The following is a 24,857-nucleotide window of genomic DNA, read 5'->3' as shown; positions in this document are numbered from 1 at the left end:
ACAGTGGGGTAACATTAGCTACCCTCCAATCCATGGGTACTGTTCCAGAGTCTATCGAGTTTTGGAAGATGACCAGCAATGCATCTACTATTTCTAGGGCCACTTCCTTAAGTACCCTAGGATGTAGATTATCTTCTATGTTTCTATGTATTCAATCTTTCCTTGTAGCTGAAATTCTCTAGTCAGCAACATCCTCGTAAATCTCCCGTCTCGAGCAGTCACATCTTTCCTGCAATGGGGCGAGCAGAACTGCACGCAGCACTCTAGCCGGTGGCCTAACTGGTGTTTTGTACAGTTCAAGCAGAACCTCCCTGCTCTTACATGATACAGAAAGAGAGAGGCACTGCCCCTTTAAATACCTGGGGGGCACCCATTCCCCTTTAAATAGCCATGCATTTTTTTTGTTGAAAAGTGGCCGCAGTCCCCCTCCCCCCTCACCCCCTCACCCACCACAAATACTCACAAGAGAGAGAGAGAGCGAGGAGGAAGAATGCTGGTCTTTGTCCCTTTAAAAGTGGCCGCCCACCAAAATGTTTACAGCACCAGGGCTCTTTGTTCTGGATGAAAGTCAAAAAGAGAAAAGGTTCACTTATTTTTCAATGAATGCAGTTGATGAACAGCCTTGCAATAAAGGTAATGCAAAGGAATAAACACTCACAAGCTTGTTTTCTTCCACCCCCTCCTCCCCTTCCCTTTAACAGCTGCTGCAGACAATGAAAGCAGGAAAGCGGCCTGCAGCCCACCGAGGTCCCGCTCGCCTCCCTCTCTCCCTCCCTCCCGCGCCGCCATTGATTGGAGGACCTTCAGCCCGCCCGGTCCTCCCAGCGTTTTCCGCGCTCCTGATTGGCGGGCGCCTCGCGTCAATCAAACCCCCCCTCCGATTACGCGCTGACGCCTGCACGCAACGCCCAGGGGTCGGTTGGATCGGCGCACGCCACCGCAAGGTAAAAAAAAGACACCCCACACAAATGAGGAAAAACAAGAATAATAATAATCGCACTTTAGAGGGGAGGAGGTTGGGGGAATTAATGAGTGTTTTCAATTTGTTTCGGGAAAAAAATATTTGAAAAGCTTCCCAACGGTGCGAGGCGGGCTGCGCATGCGCTCCAGCCAGCCTTTGTCTCCCCCACGTGGGCCCGGGGGCCGGACACGCCCACTTGCCTTCCCCTGCACCAATCACAGCGCGGGCAGGCGCAACACGAGGCTGCCAGTGCGCCTGCGCGGGGCCTCCGGGTAGCACACGGAAGGCCGGGCCCGGGGAAGTGGCGGAATCAGCAGCCGGGGTAAAGTCAAGTGTTGGGGAATCGATTTAAATCGAGATGAGGGGGGAGCGGAGAGTGAGATTATAAAGTAAAAGACGAGAAAAACCAAACCAGCGCGGGGTGGCGGAGTGAGCCGGAGCAATGTGATTCTGATTGTGACGGGAGCGCGGACCAATAGGAAGAGTGTAAGAAGTCACACAACACCAGGTTATAGTCCAACAGCTTTATTTGAAATCACAAGCTTTCGGAGCGCTGCTCCTTCTTCAGGTGAAGTGGAGAAATGCATAAAGACACAGCTTATATAGTCAGAGAATCATGTCAGATGTTTACAGGTAACCTTTCCAACTGCCATTTATCACACCTCGGCAGAGAGATAATCACAGCAGTCAAAGGTGTGAATGGTGTCCAAACAGGTCAGTCAGGGAAACATTACATCAAAGAACAATGAGGTGGGGTCACAAGGGGTCAAATATTGCAGATGCTGGGGTCTGTATGAAAAACAAAAAAAGACAAAAAACATTTTTTTTGGCTGGAAATCACAGCAGGTCCAGCCGCATCTGTGTAGAGAGAACAAGCCAATGTTGACTCAAGTCTGGATGACCCTGTGTCAGGTGGGGTTACATGTAGCGTGACATGAACCCAAAAACCCCACCGGAGCATGGTACATCGGCGAGACCATGCAGACACTGTGACAACGGATGAACGGACACCGCGCAACAATCACCAGGCAGGAGTGTTCCCTCCCAGTCGGGGAACACTTCAGCAGTCAAGGACATTCAGCCTCCGATCTTCGGGTAAGCATTCTCCAAGGCGGCCTTCGAGACACACGACAACGCAAAATCGTCGAGCAGAAACTGATAGCCAAGTTCCGCACCCATGAGGACGGCCTCAACAGAGATCTTGGGTTCATGTCACATTACATGTAACCCCACCTGACGCAGGGTCATCCAGACTCGAGTCGACATTGGCTTGTTCTCTCTACATAGATGCGGCCGGACCTGCTGTGATTTCCAGCCAAAAAAAATGTTTTTTGTCTGTTTTTCTGTTTTTCATACAGACCCCAGCATCTGCAATATTTGACCCCTTGTGACCCCACCTCATTGTTCTTTGATGTAATGTTTCCCTGACTGACCTGTTTGGACACCATTCACACCTTTGACTGCTGTGATTATCTCTCTGCCGAGGTGTGATAAATGGCAGTTGGAAAGGTTACCTGTAAACATCGGACATGATTCTCTGACTATATAAGCTGTGTCTTTATGCATTTCTCCACTTCACCTGAAGAAGGAGCAGTGCTCCGAAAGCTTGTGATTTCAAATAAAGCTGTTGGACTATAACCTGGTGTTGTGTGACTTCTTACATTTGTCCACCCCAGTCCAACTCCGGCATCTCCACACCAATAGGAAGAGGGCTGAGCTGGGAGGACTGAACTGGGCGGCCTGGTCCTCCAACCAATGGCGGCGCGGCAAGGGGGCGGGGTCTCCTCTCCAGCTCAGGTGCGCTGGGGCCGATTGTGACGCGCTGTCCCCAGGTGAGAGCAGCTCAGTCAGCACAGAGCTGGGGCTGGAATCTGGGAGAGGGGCCGCAGGCAGCGGGCCTGGCAAAGGGGCACAAGCTTCACAATACAAGCTGCTTTCAAATATATTGTGACGCGCTGTCATAAGAACATAAGAAGTAGGAGCAGGAGTAGGCCATACGGCCCCTCGGGCCTGCTCCGCCATTCAACAGGATCATTGCTGATCCGAACCTAGACTCACGTCCACTTCCCTGCCCGCTCCCCGTAACCCCTAATTCCCTTATCTGCTAGGAAACTGTCTATCTCCGTTTTAAATTTATTTAATGTTGCAGCTTCCACAACTCTGAGGTAGCAAATTCCATAGATTTACTACCCTCTGAGTGAAGAAGTTTCTCCTCATCTCAGTTTTGAAAGGGCAGCCCCTTATTCTAAGATTATGCCCCCTAGTTCTAATCTCACCCATCAGTGGAAACATCCTGACCGCATCCACCCGATCAAGCCCCCTCACAATCTTATATGTTTCGATAAGATTGCCTCTCATTCTTCTGAACTCCAATGAACAGAGTCCCAACCTACTCGACCTTTCCTCATAAGTCAACCCCCTCATCTCTGGAATCAACCGAGTGAACCTTCTCTGACCCGCCTCGAGAGCAAGTATATCTTTTCTTAGATATGGAAACCAAAACTGCACGCAATATTCCAGGTGTGGCCTCACCAGTACCCTGTATAACTGAAGCAAGACTTCCCTGCTTTTATACTCCATCCCCCTTGCAATTAAAGCCAAGATTCCATTGGCCTTCCTGATCATCTGCTGTACCTGCATACTAACCTGTGTTTCATGCACCAGGATCCCCAGATCCCTTTGTACTGTAGCACTTTGCAGTTTCTCTCCATTTAGATAATAACTTGCTCTTTGATTTTTTCTGCCAAAGTGCATAACCTCACACTTTCCAATATTATATTCCATCTGCCAAATTTCTGCCCACTCACTTATCCTGTCTATGTCCTTTTGCAGGTTTTTTATGTCCTCCTCACTCACTGCTTTCCCTCCCATCTTTGTATCGTCGGCAAACTTGGATATGTTGCACTCGGTCCCCTCCTCCAAATCGTTAATATAGATTGTAAAGAGTTGGGGTCCCAGCACTGACCCCTGCGGAACACCACTAGTTACTGATTGCCAACCCGAGAATGAACCATTTATCCCAACTCTCTGTTTTCTATTAGATAGCCAATCTTCCACCCATGCCAGTATATTACCCCCAATCCCGTGATTTTTTATCTTGTACGGTAATCTTTTGTGTGGCACCTTGTCAAATGCCTTTTGGAAGACCAAATACACCACATCCACTGGTTCCCCTTTATCCACCCTGTTTGTTACATCCTCAAAGAATTCGAGCAAATTTGTCAAACATGACTTCCCCTTTATAAAACCATGCTGACTCTGTCCGATTAAATTATGCTTATCCAAATGTCCTGTTACTGCTTCCTTAATAATAGTCATAGAGTTATACAGCACAGAAAGAGGCCCTTCGGCCCATCGTGTCTGCGCCGGACATCAAGCCCTGTGTATTCTAATCCCATTTTCCAGCACTTGGTCCGTAGCCTTGTATGCTATGGTGTTTCAAGTCGTCATCCAAATGCTTCTTGAATGTTGTGAGGGTTCCTGCCTCTACCACCCTTTCAGGCAGTGAGTTCCAGATTCCAACCACCCTCTGGGTGAAAAGTTCTTCCTCAAATCCCCTCTAAAGCTCCTGCCCCTTACCTTGAAACTATGTCCCCTGGTTATTGACCCCTCTACTAAGGGGAAAAGTTTCTTTCTATCTACCCTATCTATGCCCCTCATAATTTTGTACACCTCGATCAGGTCCCCCCTCAGCCTTCTCTGCTCCAAGGAAAACAACCCGAGCCTGTCCAGTCTTTCTTCATAGCTGAAGCGCTCCAGCCCAGGTAACATCCTGGTGAATCTCCTCTGCACCCTCTCCAAAGCAATCACATCCTTCCTATAGTGTGGCGACCAGAACTGCACACAGTATTCCAGCTGTGGCCTAACCAGCGTTTTGTACAGCTCCATCATAACCTCCCTGCTCTTATATTCTATGCCTCAGCTAATGAAGGCAAGTATCCCATATGCCTTTTTAACCACCTTATCCACCTGTTCTGCTGCCTTCAGGGATCTATGTACATGCACACCAAGGTCCCTGTGATCCTCTGTCTTTCCTAGGGTCTTACCACTCATTGTGTATTCCCTTGCCTTGTTAGTCCTCCCAAAATGCATCACCTCACACTTTTCAGGGTTAAATTCCATTTGCCACTGTTGATCCCATCTGACCAGCCCATCTTTATCGTCCTGTAGCCTGAGGCTTCCCTCCTCACTATTTACCACCCCACCAATTTTTGTTTCATCTGCGAACTTACTGATCATACCTTTTACATCCACATCCAAATCATTAATGTAGACCACAAACAGCAAGGGACCGAGCACCGATCCCTGCGGTTCCCCACTGGACACAGGCTTCCAGTCACAAAAACAACCTTCGACCATCACCCTCTGCCTTCTGCCACTAAGCCAGTTTTGGATCCAATGTGCCAAGGCACCCTGGATCCCATGGGCTCTTACCTTCTTGACCAGTCTCCTATGCGGGACTTTATCGAAAGCCTTACTGAAATCCATGTATATCACATCCACTGCAGTACCCTCATCCACACACCTAGTCATCCCCTCGAAAAATTCAATCAAATTAGTCAGACATGATCTTCCCTTGCCAAAGCCATGCTGACTATCCCTGATTAATCCTTGCCTCTCCAAGTGGAGACTAATTCTGTCCATCAGAATTTTTTCCAATAATTTCCCTACCACTGATGTTAGGCTCACTGGCCTGTAATTCCCTGGTTTATCCCTACTACCCTTCTTTAATAATGGTACTACGTTAGCTGTTCTCCAGTCCTCTGGCATATCCCCTGTGGCCAGAGAGGTTCTGAAAATGTGTGTCAGAGCCCCTGCAATCTCCTCCTTTGCCTCCCACAGCAGCCTGGGATACATCTCGTCCGGGCGTGGGGATTTATCCACTTTTAAGCCTGCTAAAGCCGCTAGTACCTCCTCCCTCACGATGCTAACATGTTCAAGTATATCACAGTCCCCCTGCCCGATTTCTATGTCTACATCGTCCTTCTCCATAGTGAACACAGATGCAAAAAAATTCATTTAAAACCCCACCTACATCTTCTGGCTCCACACACAGATTGCCACTTTGGTCCCTAATGGGCCCTACTCTTTCCCTAGTTATCCTCTTGCCCTTAATGTACTTATAAAACACCTTAGGATTTTCCTTTATTTTGCTCGCCAGTGTTATTTCATGGCCCCTCCTCGCTCTCCTATTTTCTTTTTTATGTATCCCCCTGCACTTTTTATACTCCTCTAGGGCTTCCTCTGTCCTTAGTCCTTTGTATCTGCCAAAAGCCCCCCTTTTTTTCCTAATCCATTCTCGTATATCCCTTGACATCCAAGGTTTCCTGGGCTTGTTGGTCCCACCCTTGACCTTTATGGGAACATGTTGCCATTGTACTCTCTCAATTTCCTTTCTGAAAGACGCCCATTGCCCCGATGTGGATTTTCCTACAAGTAGCTGATCCCAGTCCACTTTGGCCAGATCCTGCCTTATCATATTAAAATCGGCCTTCCCCCAATTTAGAACCTTTATTTCCAGTCCATCTCTGTCCTTTTCCATGACTACCTTAAATCTCACTGAATTATGGCCACTGTCACCAAAGTGCTCACCTACTAACACTTCTACCACTTGCCCGGCCACATTCCCTAGAATTAGGTCCAGTACCGCCCCCTCTCTTGTAGGACTTTCTACATGCTGGCTCAAAAAGCTCTCCTGGATGCACTTTAAGAATTCTGCACCCTCTGAGCCTTTCACACGCTGACTATCCCAGTTAATATTGGGGAAGTTGAAATCCTACCCTATTATTTGCACACTTCTCTGAGATTTGCCTACATATCTGTTCCTCTATCTCCCCCTGACTGTTTGGGGGCCTATAGTACACTCGCAGCAAAGTGCTTGCCCCGTTTTTGTTTTTAAGTTCTACCCATATGGCCTCATTAGAGGAACCTGTTAATATATCATCCCTCCTTACAGCAGTACTTGACTCCCTAATTAATATTGCGACACCCCCTCCTCTTTTACCCCCCCGCCCCCTGTCTCACCTGAAGATTCTATACCCCCCGGAATATTGAGCTGCCAGTCTTGCCCCTCCCTCAACCATGTCTCCGTGATAGCAGCAATATCATACTCCCATGTGTTCATCAACACCTTCAGTTCATCCACCTTATTCGCAAGACTCCTTGCATTAAAATAAATGCCATCCAGCCTTGCCCTACTCCCTTGTGCCGTTACATATTTGCTCTGCCTTCCAAGCTGACTTGTTTTTTCCTCTATATTTGGCTGTACATCACCCCCTATTATAGCTCCACTCTGTATCCCATCCCCCTGCCAAGTTAGTTTAAACCCCCACCCCCCAACAGTGCTAGCAAACCTCCCCGCAAGGATATTTGTCCCGTTCTGGTTCAGGTGCAACCCGTCCGACTTGTACAAGGCTCACCTTCCCCAGAAGCAGACCCAGTGATCCAGGAAACTAAAGCCCTCCATCCTGCACCAACTCTTTAGCCACGCATTCATCTGCTCTATCCTCCTATTCCTATACTCACTAGCACGTGGCACCGGGAGTAATCCAGAGATTACAACCTTTGAGGTCCTGCTCTTTAATCTGCTACCTAGCTCCCTAAATTCTTGCTGCAGGACCTCATCCCTCTTCCTACCCATGTCGTTGGTCCCAATGTGAACCACGACCTCTGACTGTTCACCCTCCCCCTTCAGAATGCCCTGCAGCTGTTCAGTGACATCCTTGACCCTGGCACCAGGGAGGCAACAAACCATCCTGGAGTCACGTCTACGGCCACAGAAATGCCTATCTGTTCCCCTTACGATAGAATGCCCTACCACTATTGCTCTCCCACTCTTTTTCCTCCCTTCCTGAGCAGCAGTAGCACCCCCGGTGCCAGGAAGTTGGCTGCTGCTGCCTTCCCTTGGTAAGTCATCCCCCTCAACAGTATCCAAATCGGTATACCTGTTTGAGAGGGGGATGGCCACAGGGGACCCCTGCACTACCTGCCTGCTTCTACTGCTCTGCCTGATGGTCACCCATTTCCCTTCTGCCTGTGCAGCCCTTACCTGCGGTGTGACCAACTCACTAAACGTGCTATCCACGACCCTCTCAGCATCGCGAATGCTCCAAAACTCATCCATCCGCAGCTCCAGTGCCTCAATGCGGTCTACTAGTAGCTGCAGCTGGATACATTTCTGGCACACATGGTCGTCAGGGACACCGGCAGCGTCCCTGAATTCCCACATAGCGCAGGTGGAGCATAACACGGGGCTGGGCTGTCCTGACATGACTTACCCTTTAATTAATTTAAATTAATTCAATACCACCAATTGAAGATATACTCTAGGGCGCTTGTATGGCAGAAGTCCCCGCTACACCACAGAGACCCTAGAAAAAATAAACCGCAGAATTGAAGTTACCTCACAGCTAAATGATATATTTAAGGGCCCTGGTTTATAAACAGTCCCCGCTACACCACAGAGACTTTAGAAACTATAAACCACAGAGTTAAGGTTTAAAAAGAGAGAAATACTCTTGTGGTGAGGGGGCCGAATGAGCATGCGCGGCCCCGCCTCTCCACATTTAAACGGACACCCACCCCCTCCACATTTAAAGGGACACCCACCCCCCTCCACATTTAAAGGGACACCCACCCCACTCCACATTTAAAGGGACACCCACCCCACTCCACATTGAAAGGGACATCCACCTCCTCCACATTTAAAGGGACACCCACCCCCTCCACATTTAAAGGGACACCCACCCCCTCCACATTTAAAGGGACTCCCTCGCCCCCTCTCGTGTGTTCTTCTGATTAAAGGGACGGTGACAATTCCCTCAGCCACCGCACTTTAGCAAGGATGTGAAAGACCTTGAGAGCCTCTCTCTTCCCTTAGGCAGTCCCTCGGAACCGAGGATGACTTGTTTCCACTTTAAAAATGAGTTGCAGGTGACTGATGAGTCCAATGTGGGACCTACAGTCTCTGTCACAGGTGGGGCAGACGGTGGTTGAAGGGGCGGGTGGTTGGGGTGCTTGGGTTGATGTGCGCTCCTTGCGCTGCCTGCGCTTGGCTTCCGCTTGAACCCGGCGAAGAGACTCTAGGTGTTCGGCGCCTTCCCGGATGCTTCTCCTCCACTTTGTGCGGTCTTGGGCCAGGGATTCCCAGGTGCCGGTGGGGATGTTACACTTTTTCAAGGAGGCTTTGAGGGTGTCCTTGAAGCGTTTCCTCTGCCCACCTGGGGTTCTCTTGCCGTGCCGGAGCTCCGAGTAGAGCGCTTGTTTTGGGAGTCTCATATCGGGCATGCGGACAATGTGACCCGTCCATCGGAGCCGATTGAGCGTGGTTAGAGCTTCGATGCTGGGGATGTTGGCCTGAGCGAGAACACTGACGTTAGTGCGCCTATCCTGCCAATGGATTTGCAGGATCTTGCGGATGCAGCGTTGGTGGTACCTCTCCAGTGCTTTGAGGTGCCTGCTGTACATGGTCCATGTCTCTGAGGCATACAGCAGGGCGGGTATCACTGCTGCCCTGTAGACCATGAGCTTAGTGCCAGGTTTGAGGTCCTGGTCTTCAAACACTCTCTTCCTCAGGCGACCGAAGGCTGCACTGGCACACTGAAGGCGGTGGTGGACTTCGTCGTCGACGTCTGCCCTTGTTGACAGTAGGCTCCCGTGGTATGGAAAGTGGTCCACGTTGTCCAAGGCCTTGTCGTGGATTTTGATAATCGGGGGGGGGCAGCACTGTGTGGCGGGGGCAGGTTGGTAGAGGACCTTTGTCTTACGGATATTTAGTGTAAGGCCCATGCTCTCGTATGCTTCGGTGAAGGTGTTGACGATGGTTTGGAGTTTGACCGCCGAGTGAGCACAGACGCAAGCATCGTCTGCATACTGTAATTCGACGACAGAGGATGGGACGATCTTGGATCTGGACTGGAGGTGACGGAGGTTGAACAGTTTCCTGTTTGTTCTGTAAATTAGCTCCACTCCAGTGGGGAGCTTACTGAGGGTGAGATGGAGCACTGCAGCAAGGAAGATTGAGAAGAGCGTTGGTGCGATGACACAGCCTTGCTTGACCCTGGTTCGTACGTGAATTGGGTCTGTGGTGGAACCGTTGGTCAGGATCACGGCTTGCATGTCGTCGTGAAGCAGGCGGAGGATAGTGACAAACTTTTGAGGGCAGCCGAATTTGAGGAGGACACTCCATAATCCCTCACAGTTGACAGTGTGGAAGACCTTTGTGAGATCAAAGAAGGCCATGTACAGCAGTTGGTGCTGTTCCCTGCATTTCTCTTGTAATTGACGTGCGGTGAAGATCATGTCCATTGTGCCCCTTAGTGGGCGGAATCCGCATTGCGACTCTGGGAGGAGCTCTTCGGCCACTGGGAGAAGGCGATTGAGCAGGATTCTTGCGATGACTTTCCCTGTGGCAGACAGCAGGGAAACTCCTCTGTAATTACCGCAATCGGACTTGTCACCTTTCTTGAAGATGGTCACAATTACGGCATCTCTGAGATCCCCTGGCATGCTCTCCTCCTTCCAGATAAGAGAAATGTGTTTATGAATTCGCACCAGTAGTGCTTCTCCGCTATGCTTTAGTGCCTCAGCGGGGATTCCATCTGCTCCTGAGGCCTTGTTGTTCTTCAGTTGTCAGATGGCCTTTTCAACCTCATGCCAGGCTGGGGTTGTGCTGAGATGGTGGCGGGTAGCATGCTGCGAGATGGAGTTGAGGACACTCGTGTCGAAGACAGAGTCATGGTTAAGGAGATCTTCGAAGTGCTCCTTCCAGCGGGCACTGACTGCTTCCCTGTCCTTGATGAGTACCTCTCCGTTCTTGGCCCGCAGTGGGGTAGGGCCTTGGGTGCATGGGACGTAGATGGTCTTGACTGCGCTAAAGAATCCACGCATGTTGTGGTTGTCGGCTAGCTGCTGGATCTCCTGTGCTTTCTCCACCCACCATCTGTTCTTTAGGTCATGAGTATTTTGTTGGACCTCGGCCTTCAGGCTTCTGTACAGCTGCTTTCTTGCTCTCGAGTTCTGTTGCTGTTTCCAGCTCAGAAATGCCTTGTGCTTGCGGCCAGTTGGGAGCACCCTGAGTCAGAAAGTTGTGGGTTCAAAGTCCCCGCTCCAGTGACTTGAGCACATAAATCTAGGCTGATGCTCCGGGGCAGTGCCGAAGGAGCACCGCACTGTCGGAGGGGCGGTGCTTAGGGGGCGCGGCCCTGTCAGAGGGGCGGTACTGAGGGAGGGCCGCACTGTCAGAGGGGCAGTACTGAGGGAGTGCCGCACTGTCGGAGGGACAGTACTGAGGGAGTGGCGCACTGTCGGAGGGACAGTACTGAGGGAGTGGCGCACTGTCGGAGGGGCAGTACTGAGGGAGTGCCACACTGTCGGAGGGACAGTACTGAGGGAGTGGCGCACTGTTGGAGGGCAAAGTACTGAGGGAGTGGCGCACTGTCGGATGGGCAGTACTGAGGGAGTGCCACACTGTCGGAGGGGCAGTACTGAGGGAGCGCCGCACTGTCGGAGGGGCAGTACTGAGGGAGCGCCGCACTGTCGGAGGGGCAGTACTGAGGGAGTGCCGCACAGTCTGAGGGACAGTACTGAGGGAGTGCCGCACTGTCGGAGGGGCAGTACTGAGGGAGTGCTGTACTGTTGAAGGGGCAGTACTGAGGGAGCACTGTACTGTCGGAGGGTCAGCACTGAGGGAGCGCCGCACTGCCGGAGGTGCAGTACTGAGGGAGCGCCGCACTGTCGGAGGTGCAGTACTGAGGGAGTGCCGCACTGTCGGAGGTGCAGTACTGAGGGAGTGCTGTACTGTCGGAGAGGCAGTACTGAGGGAGCGCTGTACTGTCGGAGGGGCAGTACTGAGGGAGTGCCACACTGTCGGAGGGGCAGTACTGAGCGAGCGCCGCACTGTCGGAGGTGCAGTACTGAGGGAGTGCTGAACTGTCGGAGGGGCAGTACTGAGGGAGTGCCGCACTGTCGGAGGGGCAGTACTGAGGGAGCGCTGTACTGTCGCAGGGGCAGTACTGAGGGAGCACCGCACTGTCGGAGGGGCAGTACTGAGGGAATGCACCACTGTCGGAGGGGCAGTACTGAGGGAATGCGCCACTGTCGGAGGGAGCAGTACTGAGGGAGTGCCGCACTGTCGGAGGGTCAGCACTGAGGGAGCGCCGCACTGTCGGAGGGGCAGTACTGAGGGAGAGCCGCACTGTCGGAGGGCCATTTTTCGGATGAGACTTTCAGGCGGGCATAAACGATCCCACTATTTCGAGGAAGGGCAGGAGTTATCCCCGGCGTCCTGGCCATTATTTATCATGCAAATTGGCTGCAGTGTTTCCCACATTACAACAGCGACTACACTTCAAAAAGTACTTCATTGGCTATAAAACCGTTGGTCGTGAAAGGCGCTGTATAAAGGCCAGTCTTTCTTTATTTTCTCTCCTGTATTTACATTAATTACTTATATAAACCTGTTTTACTGTCTCTTGCAAGGGGAGGAATTGCAGACGGGCAGCTTAACGCAAACTTCACACGAAGATCTGACAGAGTCATTTGATTCATCAGGACCTGAATATCATCGACATATGGAAGCAGAAAGCAGCAATCAGAATGCGGGCAAACTGCACACGTCTTGTGTGTGGACGTGGATTCAACCGAAGGTGCAGCCTGGGGAGCCACAAGTGTAACCAAAGCGAGGAGAGTCTGTGCAAATGTCGGGAATGCGGGAAGGGATTCAGTTGCCTCTCCGAGCTGGAGACTCATCAACGCAGTCACTCCATGAAATGGCCATTCACCTGCTCCGTGTGTGGGAAGGGATTCACTCATTCAGGCTCCCTGCGGGCACACCAGCAAGTTCACACCGGGGAGAGGCCTTTCACCTGCTCCGTGTGTGGGAAAGGATTCACTCGTCTCTCCTATCTGCGGGAACACCAGCTGGTTCACACTGACGAGAGGTTGTTCTCCTGCTCCGAGTGCGGGAAAGGATTCACTCGTCCCTCCTCTCTGCGGCTGCACCAGCGAGTTCACACTGATGAGAGGCCGTTCTCCTGCTCAGAGTGCTGGAAAGGATTCACTCGTCTCACCTCTCTGCGGGAACACCAGCTGGTTCACACTGACGAGAGGCCGTTTAAATGTTCCGACTGCGACAAGAGTTTCAAATGCTCCAAGGACCTGAAGAAGCATCGACGCATCCACACCGGGGAGAGGCCATTCAGCTGCTCTCACTGCGGGAAGAGGTTTACGCACTCATCTGCTCTTCTGAAACACCAGCGCACCCACACCGGGAAGAGACCGTTCCCCTGCTCAGTGTGTGAAAAGCGATTCACCAGTTCAACTCACCTGCTGAGACACCAGCGAGTTCACACCTGAGCGCACTGGTCCCATTCTGCTGTTAATCACATGAAGGACTGTTCTGTGTTAATAATGGCAGTTACGGGGTTGGGGGGCGGGGGGGGCCATTTGAAGATGTTGATAATAACCCCAGTAACTAGGCTGGAGTTTAAGAGGGGTCAGCCTCGGCTCAGTGGGTGACACTCTCACCTCTAGAGTCAGAAGGTCATGAGTTTGAGTCCCACTCTGGAGACTTGAGCATGTAATCTAGGCTGACACTCCAGGGCAGTACTGAGGGAGAGCTGCTCTGTCAGAGGTGCCATCTTTCAGATGCGACGTTAAACCGCTACCCCGTCTGCCCTCTCAGGTGGGTGTAAAAGATCCCGTGGCCGTCATTTTGAAAAGCGGAAGCGAGATAGGATCTCGACTCAGAAGATCAGGAAGTAGAATAAGGAGCGAAGTAATAACAAGGGGCAGAAAACACTGGTAGGAATAGTATATAGGCCCCCTAACCGTAGCTATACCGTTGGACAGAATATTAATCAAGAAATAGCAGGAGCTTGCAACAAAAGTAATGCAATAATCTTGGGGGACTTTAATCTTCATATAGAATGGACAAATCAAATTGGCAAAGGCAGTCTGGAGGATGAGTTCATGGGATGCATTTGGGACAGTTTCCTGAAACAATATGTTATGGAACCAACCAGGGAACAGGCTATTTTAGATCATGTGTTGTGTAATGAGACAGGGTTAATTAGCAATCTCACAGTAAAGGATCCTCTCGGGCAGAGTGATCATAGTGGCATAGTGGTTAGCACTGTTGCCTCACAGCGCCAGGGACCCGGGTTCGAATCTGGCCTCGGGTGACTGTCTGTGTGGAGTTTGCACATTCTCCCCGTGTTTGCGTGGGTTTTCTCCGGGTGCTCCGGTTTCCTCCCACAGTCCAAAGATGTGCGGGTTAGGTTGATTGGCTATGATTAAAAATTGACCCTTAGTGTTAGGGGGATTAAATACGTGGGGTTGGTGGGATATGTGTTGGTGTAGGGGTTACGGGGATCGGGTGGGATATGTGTCGGTGTAGGCTCGATGCGCCGAAATGGCCTCTATCTGTACTGTGAGGTTTCTGTGATTTCTGTGAATATGATAGAATTTCACGTTAATTTTGAGAGTGACTTGGCCTCAGTCCAAAACTAGAGTCTTAAACTTAAATAAAGCCTATTGCATAGGTATGAGGGGCGAGTTGGCTAAGGGAGATTGGAAAAATAGATTAAAAGGGTATAGCGTAGATAAGCAGTGGCTAGTGTTTAAAGAAATATTTCATAATTCTCAACAAAAATACATTCCATTGCGAAACAAAAACTCCACGGGAAAAGTGATCCAACCGTGGCTAATGAATGAAGTTAAGGATAGCATTAGATTGAAAGAAGAAGTTTATAATGTTGGAAAGAATAATAGTAAGGCTGAGGATTGGGAGAGTTTCAGAAACCAGTAAAGGTTGACCAAAAATTGATAAAAAAGGGAAAAAGTAGAATGAGAGAAAACGAGTAAGAAATATCAAAGCAGATTGTAAGAGTTTCTACAAGTATGTAAAAAGGAAAAGAGTAGCAAAAGTAAACGTTGGTCCCGTAGAGGCTGAGGCAGGAGAAATTATTATGGGGAATAAGAAAATAACAGAAAAGTTAAAAAAATGTCTTCACAGTAGAAGACACAAAAAGCACACCAAAAATGGTGGTGAACCACGGGTGTAATGAGGGTGAGGAACTTAACGTAATTAATATAAGTAGAGAAAAGGTAAACATAGAAGATAGGAGCAGGAGTAGGCCATTCGGCCCCTCGAGCCTGCTCCGCCATTCAATGAGATCATGGCTGATCATCCAAATTCAGTACCCTGTCCCTGCCTTCTCTCCATATCCCTTGATCCCTTTAGCCTTAAGAAATATATCTAACTCCTTCTTGAATATATTTAATGAATTGGCCTCTACTGCCTTCTTTGGCAGAGAATTCCACAGGTTCACCACTCTTTGGGTGAAGAAATTCCTCCTCATCTCTCCAAAATGGCTTAACCCTTATCCTTAGACTGTGACCCCTGGTTCTGGACTCCCCGACCATCGGGAACATCCTTCCAGCATCTAATCTGTCTCGTCCTGTTAGAATTTTATGAATTTCGATGAGATCCCCTCTCATTCTTCTAAACTCCAGCAAGTACAAGCCCAATCAACCCAATCTCTCCTCATACGTCATTCCTGCCATCCCAGGTATCAGCCTGGTGAATCTTCGCTGCACTCCCTCCACGGCAAGAACATCCTTCCTCAGATAAGGCGACCAAAATTGCACACAATACTCAAGATGTGGTCTCACCAAGGCCCTGTATAACTGCAGCAAGACATCCTTGTTCCTGTACTCAAACCCTCTCGCTACGAAGGCCAGCATACCATTTGCCTTCTTAACCGCCTGCTGCACCTGCATGCTTACCTTCAGCAACTGGTGCACAAGGACACCCAGGTCTCGTTGCACTTCCCCTTCTCCCAATCTATTGCCATTCAGATAATAATCTGCCTTCCTGTTTTTGACACCAAAGTGGATAAGCTCGCATTTATCCACATTATCTTGCATCTGCCATGATTCTGCCCAATCATCCAACCTGTCCAAATCATACTGGAGTTTCTCAGCATCCTCCTCACAGCACACACGCCCACCCAGCTTTGTGTCGCCTGCAAACTTGGAGATATTACATCTAGTTCCCTCGTCCATCATTAATATATATTGTGAATAGCTGGGGTCCTAGGACCGATCCCTGCGGTACCCCACTAGTCACTGCCTGCCACTCAGAAAAAGAGCCATTTATTCCAACTCTTTACTTCCTGTCTGCCAACCAGTTCTCTATCCAAGTCAATACCTTGCCCCCAATCCCATGTGCCTTAATTTTACACGCTAATCTCTTATGCGGGACCTTAATGAAAGCCTTTTGAAAATCCAAATACACCACATCCACTGGTTCTCCCTTATCTATTTTACCAGTTACATCCTCAAAAAATTCCATTACATTAGTCAAGCACGATTTACATTTTGTAAATCCATATTGACTTTGTCCGATCCGGTCACTTTTTTCCAAGTGCTCTGCTATTACATCCTTTATAATGGACTCTAGCACTCTCCCCACTACCAGGCTTACCGGTCTATAATTCCCCATTTTCTCTTTACCGCCCTTTTTGAACAGTGGGGTAACATTAGCTACCCTCCAATCCATGGGTACTTTTCCAGAGTCTATCGAATTTTGGAAGATGATCAGCAATGCACCTACTATTTCTAGGGCCACTTCCTTAAGTACCTTAGGATGTAGATTATCAGGCCCTGGGGATTTATCGTCCCTCAATCCCATCAATTTCCCTAACACCATTTCCCTACAAATACTGATTTCTGTCAGTTCCTCCCTTTCATTAGACCTTATGTTCCCCGACATCTTTGGGAGTTTATTTGTGTCCTCCTTTGTGAAGGCAGAACCAAAGTATGTATTTAATTGGTCCGCCATTTCTTTGTTCCCCATTATAATTTCCCCTGATTCTAACTGCAAGGGACCTACGTTTGACTTCACCAATCTTTTTCTCGTCACATATCTATAAAAGCTTTTACAGTCAGTTTTTATGTTCCTTGCAAGCTTACTCTCATACTCTATTTCCCCCCTATTAATTAATCCCTTTGTCCTCCTTTGTTGGAGCCTAAACTGCTCCCAATCCTCAGGTTTACTGCTTTTTCTGGCCAATTTATATGTCCTCTCCTTGGATCTTATGCTATCCCTAATTTCCCTTGTTAGCCACGGTTGAGTCACCTTTTTTGTTTTATTTTTATGCCAAACTGGGATGAACAAATTTCGTAGTTCATCCATGCGATCATTGAATGTTCGCCATTGCCCATCCACCGCCAACCCTTTAAGTGACATTCCCCAATCAATCCTACCCAACTCGCACCTCATACCATCGTAGTCTCCTTTATTTAAATTCAGGACCCTAGTCTCTGAGTGAACTATTTCACTCTCCATCTTAATGAAGAATTCTATCATATTATGATCACTCCGACCCAAGGGGCCTCGCACAACAAGATTGCTAATTAGTCCCATTAGGTACTAGGAAAACTAATGGGACTAAAAGCCAACAAATCCCCTGGACCTGACTCCCTACATCCTAGGGTTGTAAAAGAGGTGGCTGAAGAGATTTTGGATGCATTGGTTTTGATCTTCCAAAATTCCCTAGATTGTAGAGCGGTCCCAGCGGATTGGAAGGTCGCAAATGTAACACTGCTATTCAAGAAAGGAGGGAGAGGAAAAGCAGGGAACTACAGGCCAGTTAGCTTGACATCAGTGTCGGATAGGGTGTACCTGTAGGATTTAGTAAACATTATTAAGATTTGATAACCATTTTAATATAACTGTAATATGTGAAATTGTATGTTAAGATCCTAAAAGTCTGTATAAAATGGAGAATGGCTGAGAGCAAAGCAGGATGGGATTATGCCAACCTGACTAAAAACCTCTGTTTAAAATTACTGAAGTAATGGAATGTTGTGCTAAGTTTATGGAGACGAGGAATTCAGCAATATTATGCTTAAAGAGATAAAAACTAGAGAGATAGATAAGAGTTGGAGACGTCCTTCATTGGTCCAGCTATCGGATGGACCGACTGTTTTGTCAACATTCTAGGAAGTGTTCTGTGAAAAGTGAAGATCTGAGATAAGGGTACTTTGTAATGTAGGGAGAAAAAGTCAGAAGGATCAAACAAGGTCATAAGATGGGTAACGAGGGAGCAAGACTTTTTACCAGGTGTTAGAGGGTTAATTACTGCCACGTAGGCAAAACGAGAGGGAAAAGGGTATAAAGGTACAGGTTTTGAACATAGAAAGCAGCGCACCGTGTAACCAGAGATTGATAGGAGCTTCGGTCAACAGAACACAGCAAGATCCCAAGGAAGCGTGCATGGGTCAACAGAATCACAGCAACATACATCAGGAGACTTGCGCCGCGGACACTCGGAAGGAACGCCGGGGTTTGAACGAACAGACTGTGACTATCTTCTTGTTAAGTACTACTTCTTTGTACCGGATGTTTAATGCTTAATAAATCTGTTTTACTGATACACAATATACCTGTACCCAGAGTGCTTTGTGTAGTCATGGACTGTTTTACTGATACACAATATACCTGGACCCAGAGTGGTTTGTGCAATCACAGACTGTTTTACTGATACACAATATACCTGTACCCAGAGTGGTTTGTGTAGTCATGGACTGTTTTACTGATACACAATATACCTGGACCCAGAGTGGTTTGTGCAATCACAGACTGTTTTACTGATACACAATATACCTGGACCCAGAGTGGTTTGTGTAGTCATGGACTGTTTTACTGATGCACAATATACCTGTACCCAGAGCGGTTTGTGTAGTCACGGACTGTTTTACTGGTACACAATATACCTGTACCCAGAGTGGTTTGTGTAATCACAGACACATTATTGTAAGAGCTTTTGAAAGTGACATCAATCATCGGGAAAATGCTGGAATCCATTGTTAAGGAAGTGGTATCAAGTCACTTAGAAAATCATAACATGATTAGGCAGATTCAACATGGCTTTATGAAAACAAAATCGTGTTTGACAAATTTATTACAGTCTTTTGAGGATGTAACTTGCAGGGTAGATAGAGGGGAACAAGTGGATGTAGTATATTTGGATTTCCAAAAGGCATTCGATAAGGTGCCACATAAAAGGTTATTACACAAGATTAGGGCTCATGGGGTTGGGGGTAATATAGTAGCATGGATAGAGGATTGGTTAAGGGACTGAAAACAGAGAGTAGGGATAAATATCTTTTTCAGGTTGGCAGGCGGTATCTATTGGGGTGCGGCGTGGATCAGTGTTAGGGCCTCAGCTATTTACAATCTATATTAATGACCTAGATGAAGGGACTGAGTGTAATGTATCCAAGTTTGCTGATGATACAAAGCTAGGTGGGACAGTAAGCTGTGAGGAGCCTTTGGACCTTCTGCCAATCACGTTAAATCTGTGTCCTCTGGTTCTCGAGCCTTCCGCAAATGTGAACAGTTTCCCTCATTCTATTCTGTCCAGACCCCCCTCACGATTTGAACACCTCCATCAAATCTCCCCTTAACCTTCTCTGCTCTAAGGAGAACAATCCCAGCCTCTCCACATAACTGAAGTCCCTCATCCCTGGTACCATTCTGGTCAATCTCCCCTTAACCTTCTCTGCTCCAAGGAGAACAACCCCAGCTTCTCCAGTCTCTCCACATCACTGAAGTCCTTCATTCTGGTCAATCTCCCCTCAACCTTCTCTGCTCTAAGGAGAACAACCCCAGCCTCTCCACATAACTGAAGTCCCTCATCCATGGTACCATTCTGGTCAATCTCCCCTTAACCTTCTCTGCTCTAAGGAGAACAACCCCAGCTTCTCCAGTCTCTCCACGTAACTGAAGTCCCTCATTCCTGGTACCATTCTGGTAAACCTTTTCTGCAGCCTCTCTAAGGCCTTCACATCCTTCCTAAAGTGAGGTGCCCAGAATTGGACACAATAAGAAAGAAAGAAAGACTTGTATTTATAAGAACATAAGAAATAGGAGCAGGAGTCGGCCATTCGGCCCTTTGAGCATGCTCCGTCATTCAATGAGATCATGGCTGATCTTCTGCCTCAACTCCATTCACCAGCCCTATCGCCCTATCCCTTGATGCCATTACTAGTCAGAAATCTATCGACTTCTGTTTTGAATATACCCAATGACTGAGCCTCCACAGGCCTCTGGGGTAGAGAATTCCAAAGATTCACCACCCTCTGTGTGAAGAAATTTCTTCTCATCTCAGTCCTGAATGGCCTACCCTTTATCCTGAGGCTGTGGCCCCTGGTTCTGGACTCCCCAGCCAAGGGGAACATTCTCCCAGCATCCACCCTATCAAGCCCTGTAAGCATAGAAACATTGAAGATAGGAGCAGGAGTAGGCCATTCGGCCCCTCGAGCCTGCTCCGCCATTCAATGCGATAATGGCTGATCATCCAAATTCAGTACCCAGTCCCTGCTTTCTCCCCATACCCTTTGATCCCTTTAGCCTTAAGAAATATATCCAACTCCTTCTTGAATATATTTAATGAACTGGCCTCCACCGCCTTCTGTGGTAAAGAGTTCCACAGGTTCACCACTCTCTGGGTAAAGAACCTCCTCCACATTTCTGTCCGAAATGGCCTACCCTTTATCCTTAGACTGTGTCCCCTGGTTCTGGCCTCCCTGACCATTGGGAACATCCTTCCTGCATCTAGTCTGTCCAGTCCTGTCAGAATTTTATAAGTTTCAATGAGATCACCTCTCATTCTTCTAAACTCTAGTGAGTACAAGCCCAATCGACCCAATCTCTCCTCATACGTCATTCCTGTCATCCCAGGTATCAGCCTGGTGAATCTTCGCTGAACTCCTTCCATGGCAAGAACATCCTTCCTCAGATAAGTCGACCAAAACTGCACACAATACTCAAGGTGTGGTCTCACCAAGGCCTGTACAACTGCAGAAAGATATCCTTGTTCCTGTACTCGAACCCTCTCGCTACGAAGGCCAACATACCATTTGCCTTCTTAACCGCCTGCTGCACCTGCATGCTCACCTTCAGTGACTGGTGCACAAGGACACCCAGGTCTCGTTGCACTTCCCCTCTCCCAATCTATTGCCATTCAGATAATAATCTGCCTTCCTGTTTTTGCCACCAAAGTGGACAACCTCACATTTATCCACATTATATTGCATCTGCCATGCTTTTGCCCAATCACCCAACCTGTCCAAATCATCCTGGAGTTTCTCGACATCCTCCTCACAGCACACACATCCACCCAGCTTTGTGTCGTCTGCAAATTTGGAGATATTACATCTAGTTCCCTCTTCCAGATCATTAATATATATTGTGAATAGCTGGGGTCCAAGGACTGATCCCTGCGGTACCCCACTAGTCACTGCCTGCCACTCGGAAAAGGACCCGTTTATTCCAACTCTTTACTTTCTGTCTGCCAACCAGTTCTCTATCCAAGTCAATACCTTGCCCCCAATCCCATGTGCCTTAACTTTACATGCTAATCTCTTATGCGGGACCTTATCGAAGGCCTTCTGAAATTCCAGATACACCACATCCACTGGTTCTCCCTGACCTATTTTACCAGTTACATCCTCAAAAAATTCCAGTCGATTAGTCAAGCACGATTTACATTTTGTGAATCCATGTTGACTTTGTCCAATCCTGTCACTGTTTTCCAAGTGCTCTGCTATTACATCTTTTATAATGGACTCTAGCATTTTCCCCACTACCGGTGTCTGTATTTCCCCGTTTTCTCTCTACCACCTTTTTTGAATAGTGGGGTAACATTAGCTACCCTCCAATCCATGGGTCCTGTTCCAGATTCCATCGAATGTTGGAAGATGATCAGCAATGCATCTACTATTTTTAGGGCCACTTCCTTAAGTACCCTAGGATGTAGATTATCAGGCCCTGGGGATTTAATGACCTTCAATCCCTTCAATTTCCCTAACGCCATTTCCCTACAAATACTGATTTCTTTCAGTTCCTCCCTTTCATCAGACCCTATGTTCACCAGCATCTCTGGGAGGTTATTTGTGTCCTCCTTTGTGAAGACAGAACCAAAATATGTATTTAGTTGGTCAGCCATTTCTTTGTTCCCCATTATAAATTCCCCTGATTCTGACTGCAAGGGACCTATGCTTGACTTCACCAATCTTTTTCTCTTCACATATCTATAAAAGCTTTTACAATCAGTTTTTATGTTCCCTGCAAGCTTACTCTCGTATTCTATTTTCCCCTTCTTAATTAATCGCTTTGTCCTCCTTTGTTGAATCCTAAACTGCTCCCAATCCTCTGGATTACTGCTTTTTCTGGCCAATTTATATGTCCTCTCCTTGGATCTTATGCTATCCCAATTTATATGTCCTCTCCTTGGATCTTATGCTATCCCTAATTACACTCGTTATCCACGGTTCAGTCACCTTTTTTGTTTTATTTTTATGCCAAACTGGGATGAACAAATTCTGTAGTTCATCCATGCGGTCGTTGAATGTTTGCCATTGCCTATCCACCGTCAATCCTTTGAGTGACATTCCCCAATCAATCCTACGCAACTAGCGCCCCAGACTATTGTAGTTTCCTTTATTTAAATTCAGGACCCTAGTCTCTGATTCAACAATTTAATTCTCCATCTTAATGAAGAATTCTATCATATTATGATCAATCTGACCCAAGGGGCCTCCTACAACAAGACTGTTAATTATTCCTTTCTCGTTACATAATACCCAGTCTAAGATGGTCTTTTCTCTGGTTGGTTCCTCAACATATTGGTCCAGGAAACCATCCCGTAAACACTCCAGGAATTCCTCCTCCACAATATTGTTACTAATTTGGTTAGCCCAAATTAATGTATAATTTTGTATGCTTCAATGAGATCCCCTCTCATTCTTCTGAATTCAAGAGAATACAGGTCTAGTTTACTCAATCTCTTCTAATATGACAGTCCCGCCATCCCAGGAATCAATCTCGTGAACCTTTGTTGCACTCCCTCTATGGCAAGTATATCCTTCCTTAGGTAAGGAGACCAAAATTGTACACAGTACTCCAGGTGTGGTCTCACCCAGGCCCTATATAATTGGAGGCAGTGTTGGTGGTACCTCTCCAGTGCTTTGAGGTGCACTGGAGAGGTACCACCAACGCTGCCTCCGCAAGATCCTGCAAATTCATTGGCAGGATAAACGCACCAACGTCAGTGTTCTGACTCAGGCCAACATCCCCAGCATCGAAGCTTTGACCACGCTCGATCAGCTCCGATGGATGGGTCACTTTGTCCACATGCCCGATACGAGACTCCCAAAACAAGCGCTCTACTCGGAGCTCCGGCAAGGCAAGCGAGCCCGAGGTGGGCAGAGGAAACGCTTCAAGGAAACCCTCAAAGCCTCCTTGAAAAGGTGCAATATCCCCACCGACACCTGGAATCCCTGGCCCAAGACCGCACAAAGTGGAGAAGAAGCATCCGAGAAGGCGCCGAACACCTCGAGTCTCTTTGCCGGGAGCAAGCAGAAGCCAAGCGCAAGGAGCACACGTCAACCCGAGCACACGTCAACCCAAGCCCCCCACCCACCCGCCCCTTCAACTACCATCTGCCCCACCTGTGTGAACTCATCAGTCACCTAAGAACTCATTTTTAATGTGTAAGCAAGTTATCCTCGGTTCCGAGGGACTGCCTGAGAAGAAGATATAATTGGAGTAAGACTTCTTTACTCCTGTACTCAAATCCTCTTGTAATGAAGGCCAGCATAACATTTGCCTTCTTAACCGCCTTTCATGACCACCGGACATCCCAAAGTGCTTTGCAGCCAATTAAGTACTTTTGAAGTGTAGTCACTGTTGTAATGTGGGAAACACGGCAGCCAATTTGCGCACAGCAAGCTCCCACAAACAGCAATGTGATAATGATCAGATAATCTGTTTTTTCATCATTTTGATTGAAGGATAAATATTGGGCTCAAAACTCCCAGTACTGCCCCTCCGACAGTGAGGTGCTCCCTCAGTAATGCCCCTCCGACAATGCTGCACTCCCTCAGTACTGCCCCTCCGACAGTGCGGCGCTCCCTCAGTACTGCCCCTCCGACAGTGCGGCGCTCCCGCAGTACTGCCCCTCCGACAGTGCGGCGCTCTCTCAGCACCGTACTGGAGTGTCAGCTTTGCTTTATGTGCTGAAGTCCCTGGAGCGGGATTTGAACCCACAACCTTCTGACTCTGCTATCCACTGAGCCACAGCTGACGCCAGTCTTTTACACAGTTTCATCATAACTTCCTTGCTTTTGCACTCTACCCCTCTCCGAAAGCAGGGGAGTTGTGATGAATTGTTAAACAGTTTTTTTTGCAGAGTGAACAAGGCTGTCTGTAGGAAACAATTGTGCATTTGAAAGCAGCTTGTATTGTGAAGTTTGTGCCCCTTTGCCAGGCCCGCTGCCTGCGGCCCCTCTCCCAGGTTCAAGCCCCAGCTCTGTGCTGACTGAGCTGCTCTCACCTGGGGACAGCGCGTCACAATCGGCCCCAGCGCACCTGAGCTGGAGAGGAGGCCCCGCCCCCTTGCCGCGCCGCCATTGGTTGGAGGACCAGGCCGCCCAGTTCAGTCCGCCCAGCTCAGCCTTCTTCCTATTGGTCAGCGCTCCCGTCAGTCAGAATCACATTGCTCCGGCTCACTCCGCCACCCCGCGCGGCTCAATCCGCTCCGTTCGGCGTCCGCGGAGGTCCCGCCCGCCCGACTCTCAGGTTGGGTTTTTCTTGTATTTTACTTTATAATCTCGCTCTCCGCTCCCCCCCTCACCTCGATTAAATCGCTCCCCAAACACTTTACCCCGGCCGCTGATTCCGCCTCTTCCCCGGGCCCGGCCTTCCGTCTGCTCCCCGGAGGCCCCGTGCAGGCGCACTGGCAGCCTCGTGTTATGGTGAGGGGGCCGAATAAGCATGCGCGGCCCCGCCTCTCTACATTTAAAGGGACACCACCCCCTCCACATT

Source organism: Somniosus microcephalus, unplaced genomic scaffold (assembly GCF_052327205.1).
Source record: "Somniosus microcephalus isolate GS21.2 unplaced genomic scaffold, FLI_Smic_1.0 scaffold7, whole genome shotgun sequence".
NCBI classification, from domain to species: Eukaryota; Metazoa; Chordata; class Chondrichthyes; order Squaliformes; family Somniosidae; genus Somniosus; species Somniosus microcephalus.
Note: the sequence above shows the minus strand (reverse complement) of the source record.